General features: G+C 37.7%; 1 long non-coding RNA gene across 1 annotated transcript; it reads right to left on the reverse strand.

The window, feature by feature from the left end:
* Positions 1-327: 327 nt before the first annotated feature.
* On the reverse strand, positions 328-7,677 carry LOC140710561 (uncharacterized). Its single transcript, XR_012091630.1, has 2 exons — positions 7,338-7,677; positions 328-1,725 (listed from the first exon to the last, which is right to left on the reverse strand). It is a non-coding gene; the product is annotated as an uncharacterized lncRNA (long non-coding RNA).
* Positions 7,678-8,983: the final 1,306 nt, after the last annotated feature.

Raw genomic sequence — 8,983 nt, forward strand, 5'->3', positions numbered from 1 at the left:
TGTTTTGCCTCAATCCTAAAAAGGTAGCCCATATTTGTTCCTGTGTTTTCTTTTGTTTTTGGTGGCGAAGGAGGGAGCATCGAATCACCAAAAGAAGTAGACCCAAACCAAGTGCCCAAAGCAATATACTTCCAGAGATTGTAGAAATCCATGTTTTTATCTGAGTCCATGGGTTAAAGGCAGCAAGGCACTGCCCCAGCTCCTGCAAGGTTACAGTTCCAGACAGCACATGCAATTGTTGTCGAAATGCTTCGGAAATGTTCTGAGTGAGCTCTTGAATGTCCAAACTAATATTTTTATGGCCAATTAATAATTTTCAGATTACAGTCCAATTTTGAGAGATGTTAAAAGGCACAGGCATTACACAAAATTGAGTGGAATTCCAATCACATTGTAATGTTACCCGAGTACTGAGTACAGTGAGCTGATCTCCAAGCCATGTCAACGCTTGCTCCATGTTGTCCAATCTTTCAGCAAGTTGAGAATCAATGTTTCGTTGTTGAAGCCATAACCGGTGAGATTGTTCATGCCATTGCTGCACAAATTCAGCATTTTGTATGCTTTGATGAAGAGCGAGCCCTGCTACAGCCGCAGTGGAGGCAATAGCAACAAGACTCATCACCGAGGCAATTATAAGTCCAAGGGCACGGAGGGTTCGCTGAAGAGAAGTCCAAATATAAGTTTCAAGAGGTGATGCCCCCCACGGTCGCGTAAGATTAACAGGTAGCCAAATTTCCTTACGAGCCCTGAGGATATAAATATCCCCAGCAAAGTTGTGCCACCAAGAATGATTGAGGCAAGACAAAAATGTACACGTATTGTACAATTAACAATTCCCGTATTATTATCCCATATCAAATTCCCTGCTAATAATAGGTAGGGCTTACGGACACAAGCAATAATATATCGAGAGGTATTCCGATATAACTGAATATGAAAGGAATTAGTTGGGTTAGAAAGATTAAGAGACATATTCCCCACAAAAGTGCTAATGGCATCGCCTGCAGCTAACAACTTCCAAAGATGACTCTGTACTTAGGCCTCCTTCACACCATACCAAGGTTTCATTATTGTTAGCAGCAATACTTTTATTTACCCGGTGCCATTTCAAAGGTATGTGACTAAATTTTATTTGAAAATCACCGTGCACACTTCAATCAGTTATTTGCATCCCATTGTATTCTAATAAAATCCGGGTTTTATTTCCCCGACATAGTTGCCACTCCAGCACCTCAATATTAGGAGAAACCTCTGGAATAGGACAAAAAGGTAAAGAACTAGGAATAGTTTCATTATTATATACAGTATGATTATAATAACAGTATTAGCAGCCACATAACTATGATTATAGCAAACAACCCAGGCTTCATACGATTTTCGGAGACAATGAGAACTATTTCCCATGCATATTGGAAGTTCTTCCACTCCAAATTGGTATGTGTTGTTTATAATTCCCGTTTCCCGTTCTATATTGTCCTTGTCTATATAGGGGGACGGCATTCAAGTAGTGTCATTGGTGAAAACCTTAATTTCCGCCTCTCCCCAGGCGACTCCCAGATACAAGGGTGGAAAGGGAATATAAGTGCAATATTCATACAAAGTCTCACTAAGGGAAATAAGTCCCCCGCTGAGGCACATCCAACAAAGGAAGAAATGCATGCTGAATCCAGTTTTCTTTTCAACAGGGTTTCAATCATCTTGTAGGAAACCACTCAGGTCCGCTCCCTGTAAGGACAAGAGCATAGCCCCGTTCCTGTTTTAGAACTTGCCCTTGAACATACTTACCTTCTTCATTAGGATACCAAATCTTTAAATTGTCAGCGGGGACTATCACCGAGAGAGGTGAAGAAAGATGGGTTATGACAGCGGAGTCTTGCAATTGTCTCCATTGATTCAAAAAATAATTCAAGTAAAAAGAACCTTCAAAATCAAAAAAATTAAGGTAGAAAGGCTAACCTTCAAAAAAATGTGGTTTTTTGGGGGGCTCATTTCCCCCTTTTTGTTTTAATAGTTGAGTTTTTAAAGTTAAATTTGCGCGCTCAATGATGGCTTGACCTTGACTGTTGCCCGGGATCCCGGTGATATGTCGAATATTGTATTGCTGTAAGAAAACTTGTAATTTATGAGAGACATAGGCAGGGGCATTATCAGTTTTAAGTATAAAAGGAATGCCCATAATGGCAAAACAAGCTAAGAGATGTGTAATAACAGAATCAGCTTTCTCAGATGGCAACGGAGTGGCCCATTGAAAATGAGAAAAAGTATTAATGGTATGATGAACATACTTTAATCGTCCAAAAGAAGGAATATGTATAACATCCATTTGTCAAATTTGATTAACTTGAGTACCTCTCAGGTTAACTCCAGGATGGAAGGATGGAATGCTCAAAGGAGCACAGAAAGGACAAGCTCAAATAAGAGAACAAGCTTATTTATGAGTTAAATGAAACCGTCATTGAAGGCCAGAACTATTAGTGTGATGTAGAGCATGTTCTTGTTCTGCAGCCTGCAAGTGGCCAATTAGAAGTGAATCAATCTGAGTATTTCCATGAACTAATGGTCCAGGCAGTTGAGAATGAGAACGAAGATGAGTGATGAATAAAGGAGCTCGACATTGGCTCAAAGTAGAAAATAACAAGGAAAAGAGTTTTTGAAGAGAAGAAGTAGCACAAAGAGGTAAAGTGGCCTGAGAAATATAAGAAGTAACATAAACAGCATATTGAGAATCACTAACAATATTACAACCAGTAGTAGGGAAATTAAGTAAGACCATGAGAATAGTAAACAATTCTCCCTGTTGCACCGAGGGATAAGGATAAACTGTAACTCAAGATTGATGAAGCTTCTTGCCAAGAATCAGAAGTTGCAAGAAGATAAATGATCTGACTATGAGTGAATTGAGAGATAATTAAGGAAGGATCTCCTCCCCAAAGTTGTCGACAGTGATGCCGTCCTTTGATGATCAGTTCAGCTAAACGATCGATATAAGTAGCCAAGTGTTTAGATGTTTTATTGGACAAAAAGATCCATTTTAGCGGCTGATTGGTCTGATGAATCATTCCTGTAGGAGAATGTAAAGTATGAAATAAACAAAGGGAAAGGGGAACATCGGGAAGGATATAATGTAAATGAGCCTTTTGAAGTTGCTCTTCCACAAGCTGGAGTTTCTGTAAAGCCAAAGGAGTTAAATGACGTGAGCTGTCCAAGTGACTGTCTCCTTCTAGAATAGAAAAAAGATGTTGTAACTGAATAAAGAAAAAACAATTTTTGAGATCTATGACCATTAATTTTTAACTTTGTGGGATAAGGGCAGGATTAGGAAGACCAGGCTGTAAACTTTCCCTAGGTTTAATGTAAACATTTATAGTTTTAAGACAAGACAAAGACGGGAATTCCATGCATAAATACGTGGCTTTATATTCCTCTCGGCCATTTGTTTTTTGACTTACTCTTTTAGAGTCCTAAGTATTTCTTTAAATAATGGTCACTGTTTCACATAAATAGGAGTGGTGGCTATGAGTTTAAAGGATTGTAGCCCATTTTGAACATCATATCTTTGGCAGCTGAGGAAATATGAGGAATGTTTAAAAAAGCAGCAAATTGTTGTGAAAGATCTTGTTCCCAAAAATTAATATTGATAGGAACAATATAAAAATAAAAAAAAAACACTTGACCTTGTTAACCTTTAGGACCGACACAAGTTAAAGGTTCTACGTCTTGATAAACCACAGAAGCAGCACCCAAGCCAGTGAGTATAACTGCAAATTGTCTTTTTTCCTATTGTATAGGCCTCTAATTTAAACAAATAATAGACATATTTACCACCGTGTCAATTAACCCTTTAAAAACTATTTCATTAATGTGCAATGAACATAAGGGCTTTTGATTAGAAACTAAAGTTTCCCAAAAAACAGTTTTTTCTGTGCTACCAAACCCTCCCTATTGAGAATACATTCCCCTGCCTCTAGGCATATAAATTGTGAGACTTAAAACATAATAAGACTTTTATTAGTAACATTATGTCCTTTTGGCAAAGGGCCACACTCGCTAATAGCTAATTTATATACTCCTCTATTAGGAGACAAAGTATAAGGCTGAGTAATAACTAAGTCAGCAGCGGCGCTCTGCTTAGTTGCCACATAAAGCTGAGAAACTGGGGTAAGGTGTGGGATCCTTAAAGAGGACTTGAATTTATTCCTTGATGTTGTAGGCCATTGCTCACTGGGTATTGTATGCAGATTTAGTCAATAACAAATATTTGTAAACAAATAAGGTGATTACAGGTACAGAAATTCAGTTCGTAGTTTACTATTCAATAGAGTATCTGCTTTGTAAAAGATGGTGGACCACAAAATACTCAACGGATTTTGGTTTTCAAAACACAATGATGCTATCCAAGGCTAAATGGATACTTGAAATTGGGATTGGATCTGGTGCTGAGATACAACTTTTACTTAGTTATTGATTTTTCTTTCCTCTGATTATTCCAAGGAGGGTGACTACCATTTTTGTACTTTATAGAGCAGTCTAGAGGAAAGGGTTAAGCATGTAAGCTCTGGGGACAGAAAGTCATATTTTCAAAATATAATAGCTATATGACCTTGGATACATTTATAAAACTGTCTTAACTCTGTTTTCCTGTCTACAAAATGGTAATAATTATAAAATTTGTCAGTCTTAAAGGGATGTTGGAAGAACTAAATGCAAGTGAAGATTTTTTCACAGTAGTAGACACACAGTAAGTACTCAGTATACTATGGCTATTATTACTGTTATTATTGTTAATATTACATCTATTAATTTTAGCTATTTAATGTAACAAGTGCAGAACCATAATCTCACATCCTTCAGAGTCATGCTGATCTTGTATTTTTTGGTCCTTGGACTAGTTTAGTGATTTATTACAAAAAACCTAGTTAGTTTGTGCATTCTTTTCCTTTCTTATATTTCTCATTTGTAAAGACTGATAAACCAACTACACTTTCAGACCTGGTGACATAAATTGTTGGGGCCCCAAGCCTGTGGGCCCCGGCTCCCATTTCCCAGGAGAGGAGACAGTAAATTTCCACTTTTATCAGTTTTGAAATGACATTTATTTGTCCAATGTCGACCTTTACCACAACATTTGTACACCTCTGAAGGCACCTTTCTGCCTTGAGGGATAAAAGTGTTCAATTTTTATGACATTCTTTTTTGAAATGTCCAGGTTTACCACACTGAAAGCAAACACCTTGTTTGTTATTTCCTTTTAAGGCTTTAGACAAAGCTCCAGCAAATAATTGAGCATTATAAATAGCCCCTCCAACACTAACACAAGTTTTAATATATTTATCTAAATTGGCCCCATTGGCCTTTAATGATTTTAACAAGTTTTTGACAGTCAGCATAAGCATTTTTAAAAGACAACGTTTGTAACAAAATTTTTGAAGCAAGGTCAGCACCCACAATTTTCAAGACAGCATCCTGAAGACGGGCTACGAAATCTGAATATTGTTCATTTGTGCCCTGTAAAATCTTCACAGAGGAAAGGGAAGATTTTCCTGTTATCTCTACCTTATTTTAGGCCCTTAAAAACAAAGTCTTGATTTAAGTAAGGGCAACATCTTCTAGACCAGCCTGAGCACTAAGAGTAGCATATTGGCCCGTGCCTGTGAGTTGTTCCTCAGTGGCTCCTGGGGGATCACACATAACATTTTTTCTAGCCTGTACATGTGCCTTGTTCATTTACCAGCTGTGCAATTGTAACCACTGAGAACGATCAAGAAAAACCTTCCCCAAAGTCTTCCAGTCTATAGAAATTATCAAATTTTCTGATGAAAAAATATCAAGAAGACCAAGGATAGGGGTTCATAGTTAGAAATGGCAGCTTTCATTTCTTTTTAAAAATTTAATTTGTAAGGCATTAAATTGGACATTATTGCCACCATTTGAAAACTAAGCATTAGGAGCAAAAGAAGCACAAATAATTGGGAACAGATCCAGCTCCTTAAAATTTTTTTTTTTTTTTTTTTTTTACGAGACTTTTTTTTTTTTAATTCACAAAATGATACATGTTAACTCTAAGCTGGAAAACACGGATCACTAAGTGATTTTGTGCGAAGCAAACAACAAAATCATTAACACAGAAGTTATACCAAAAATGCAAAGGAGCCTTCCCACCTCTGCACAAAACAACAAAAGCCCAAAAGTTGTTAGGCTGAAACATTTCAAAGTAAATTATTTTATGACCTCAAGAAAAAGATCATATCAAAGCTATTTTATCAGTTCCAGGAAAGTTTCCAAAATGTTTAATCAAGTCAGCATAAAAAGGATACCAAAATCTAGGAGAAAGCGCGTAATAAAATAAAATGCTGCAAAACACAGTTCATCCTCAGTTATATCAGTGAAATATCCTAAATTAAAGACTTGCCGATAGAATGCAGCAAAAACAGAGACAGAGCAAGAAAGGACGCCGAGCAGGAGCCCGAGGTTCACGGTAAGAAAACAAGTGGCTGAGCAGCTGGAGAGAAAGCAGCCCGGGGGATTCGGCCACGTGACGTGCGGTCGACCCTGCGGCAGGGACCCGCCAGGCTGCCCGCCCCTCAGCGCCTCAGTCTCTCAGCCCCCTCAGCCGTCTCAGCCTGTTGGGGGCACTGAGAAAACTTTGCCAAACAAAGGTAAAGATAAGGAAGCCCGGGGGTTGGAGGCACTGGAAAATTCTCTTTTAACAGGGCAGAAGGAAAAGAAACAGGGAAAGCTCACAAAGGTGAATTAGAAGAATGTATCTGTAATATTTGTTGAAGCATTTCCATAATACACTGCATGTCAGAATTTCCCTTAGAAGAAGGAAGAGCTGGCTTTTTCTCTTCTCCCCCTTTTGCTACCCTGGCACAAATGGGCTCCATTTCAGATTTATTTTATTTTATTTTATTTTTCCAAATCCTCAGATACCTTTCCTCCTGTGGCTACATTACCACACTCCGAATCAGTCTCAAGTAACTCTAATGTCTGAGTGATAGAGTGACACAAGGTCCACAATTTTAGAGGCATAATATCCCCTAACTGGAGAGCTCTAAGCAAAGCTTTTACTACCTGTAACCATTTTTTCCGATTCAGCTGCACTTTAGTCTGATACTGAAACCAGTAACAATGTTATTCAACATGGGCAAACAATCGCTTCAAAGTCTTTTTCTTTCACTTCTACTCCCATAGACAGCAACAGTCCTTGAAACAGCCATAAATATTCTGAGGCCAGAGAGATGGAATTCCCATAATGAAAGCTTAAGAAGGTTCCCCTTAACAATATCTGAGCCTTACCTGCTCCTAGGGGGTTCCCCTTCTTGTTCTCCCCTACTCACCCATGCTGAACCCTGCTCGCTGCGCCACTTGTTGGGGGCCGCACCGGGGGTGGTGGAGAATGAAAGAACACACACAAAGACAAAGACACACAGAGAACATGGCGGCCGCACTCAGAGCCTCCGCCTCACTTTATTTATACTCCATAAACCTCAGGTCAGCAGAAAGAATGCAATGCAAAACAAACTTTCTTTTCCCACATGTAACCTTCTACTCAGTACCTTGTTTCTATATTCTTTCTTATCTACCCGCCTTCTTGGCGCCTACGGGAGTTCATTAAAAGTTCAGTTGGAGATACTGTCCTTGAGCCCTATCTATTCTCAGCATACTGTTTTCAAAGGCCCCTGCAATTATTTTTTCTAGCTTACTTTGCACCTGTACATTACCATTATTATAAGCCATTATTTACCACTTATCTTAGTAGTCAAAGTCTAGTAGTGAACTACTATCCTTAAAAGAATGTAGATAATTTTAATCAATCAGGTTAAAATTTGCACTCCCAGCATCATTATGCAACTGTGATTATGCTTACCAAGAAACAAAAAATAAAAATAAAAAATAAAAACTAAGACAAAAGAAAAAAAGAAATTGTGCATTTTCAAAATGTATCTGCTTTGAGACAACATGGAATAAATAGTGTAGGTAAAGTGACCATATCATTACAATTGTATTTGAACATGGTTGATCATCCTGAATGGCTTCAGATCAATGAACACTGATATTTAAGCAAGTGATTCCTTTGCTCAAATGATTATAGAAAGAAGAAAATGAGAAACTGAAAAGAGTTCAAAAGGATGGTATTTGATTTGGTTCAGATCCCATCCAACTATTGCCATTGTTACTGTTTGGGAACATCTCATGATGAGAGAATCTATTGACCAAAGAAGTGATAGGTTTAAAGTACTATCCTAACATAGAGCAGGTTGCTTGGGGATTCAGACTGTATATTGGCTTATAGCTTTGTAACTTGGTGGTATTATTCATTTGAGGGAGACACAGAAGCAGTCCAGAGAAGCATGAAGATTGCATCATAGTGCTCCACAGTATGCCTTTATAATTTGTATACAAGTCGATGGAAGAGCACTGAATCAAGAAAACTTAATTTTGACAGGTCTGATATATAGTCTATTTTGGTTAACCAAAAGGAACACATACATTTACTACATTAGAGAAATTCCCATTATTTTTCTCTCAGCCATGAAAATCGATTTTGATGTGATTACACTCAGGGCTGCTTGATCTGCCTCTGACGGGACAAAATGGTTAGAGACAGTGGGTGTCGTAGCATGTGGGATACTGTGGTTTGGCTGGACTCTGTGACAAACTGATCAGAGTGAAATTCAATGATCAATTAGGATAATTTGTGTGAAAACGAATGTAAGACAAAATACTCACTATGCTATATGTAAACTGTAAGAAAAAATGTTTTTTCTTACAAGTAACCAGGTATTTTCATCATTTCACTTTTGCTGTAAGTTTTATTTAGAAAAGTACAAGGATATCGCTAGTTGTAACCCATATATATATTTTATCTCTTTAATAAAATTATTGAGCTTTTATATGTCATGTGTTTATTTAAGAAGTCTTTATTGAACTATAGATTTTGGATTTTTTAAAGTAATAATTAGAGACTATGTGGTAGCTGGCA

Source organism: Chlorocebus sabaeus, chromosome 27 (genome assembly GCF_047675955.1).
Source record: "Chlorocebus sabaeus isolate Y175 chromosome 27, mChlSab1.0.hap1, whole genome shotgun sequence".
Classification (NCBI taxonomy): Eukaryota; Metazoa; Chordata; class Mammalia; order Primates; family Cercopithecidae; genus Chlorocebus; species Chlorocebus sabaeus.